At 28.1% G+C, this 1,333-nt stretch overlaps 1 long non-coding RNA gene across 1 annotated transcript; it reads left to right on the plus strand.

Annotated features, from left to right (window-relative positions):
* Positions 1 to 6: 6 nt before the first annotated feature.
* On the plus strand, positions 7 to 1,126 carry LOC145849093 (uncharacterized). The gene is made up of 3 exons (XR_014372316.1): positions 7 to 40; positions 239 to 489; positions 1,034 to 1,126. It is a non-coding gene; the product is annotated as an uncharacterized LOC145849093 (long non-coding RNA).
* Positions 1,127 to 1,333: the final 207 nt, after the last annotated feature.

Below are 1,333 nucleotides of genomic sequence, written 5' to 3' on the forward strand. Positions count from 1 at the left end.
ATCCCAAACCCATTCACTCCACCAATGGAAAAAGAAACTGGTATGTTTAACTTTTTGTTATGAGTAACAAGACGTAATTGTTAATTAAAGAAGTTATTTCTATATACGTTTATAACTTCATACAAGTATTTAAAGTTTTACTTTCACCACAATCCATAAATCTTACCGAAACTAAAAGTACTTATGGATTATTTTATATCTTAATAGTTATACTTGACTTATAACATACTTATCACAGGTTTGGTTATCCCAGACGAATACTACGGTAAAGGATACAGCAAGGGATACAGCCCATCATACTACAACAAAGGATACAGCAAGGGATACAGCCCATCATACTACGGTAAAGGTTACAGCAGAGGATACGTTCCATACTGCAGACCAACCTACCACCCAAGAAGAATCATCCGTCGCAGAACTTGTTGTTACAGAAGAAGATACAACAAGGGATGTTACACCCCAGTCATCTACCACTGCTAAGATGTACAGGTTTGAAAAGTTGTCTATACCATTAAGTTCTTTAGTTAAGCATAAAAACAGTCTACCAGAATAATTGCTTTAATGGCCCTCAGTATGAACCCGGAAGAATCGTTGTATTTTTATACATGATAAAATTCTTAAGTAACTGCAAAGCTGCCTACAAGTGTATATAGGTTTATACTTTAAAGATTCAAAATGTGTAACTGATCCCCTTTAACAGATTTCAATGTTTTTTTTTTTTATATTTCTCATAAAAACTACATTGTTCTGATTATATATCTGTATATTTCTTAGTTCTTTAAAAACTGATTTTTTAACTAATGTCTAAACCCTTGAAAAATACAACTTTTGATATTAGGACTTATTTACTTTGATTTATATAAAATTTTTCAAGTGTAAAACTGTCTTAAACTTAGGCTAAACTTCATTAACTCATAAATTATATGTAGTAAGAATGTTTATTCGTGAGTCTATTATTAAATTTAGTTTGTAAAATAAATTTTTGAAGAATAAATATATTAAATTTCTCTACAAAACTTAAATATTTTTACAGATGGACAGCACACTTTTACAAACAGATGAAAGTTTTTTTTTGTTGTAAAGTTTTTATTTTGTGCTAATAATAAATTATAAAATAACAAACAAATGCCTACTGTATTTTAACATGCAAAACCTAGTATAAGTTTCAAAATATTTCTGTAGTTTATCCATTAACAATTTATTTTTTAAATTTGCTGCTACATTATTTAGTAAAAACAAGTAAATGTATTTTATAGCAAAAATAAAGCTATATACAACAAAAGAAACGATGAACGAACGTAAGAAAATTAAGTACAAATTAAAATAAAACGAT

This window comes from Thalia democratica, unplaced genomic scaffold (assembly GCF_965202585.1).
Source record: "Thalia democratica unplaced genomic scaffold, ktThaDemo2.hap1.1 HAP1_SCAFFOLD_2155, whole genome shotgun sequence".
NCBI classification, from domain to species: Eukaryota; Metazoa; Chordata; class Thaliacea; order Salpida; family Salpidae; genus Thalia; species Thalia democratica.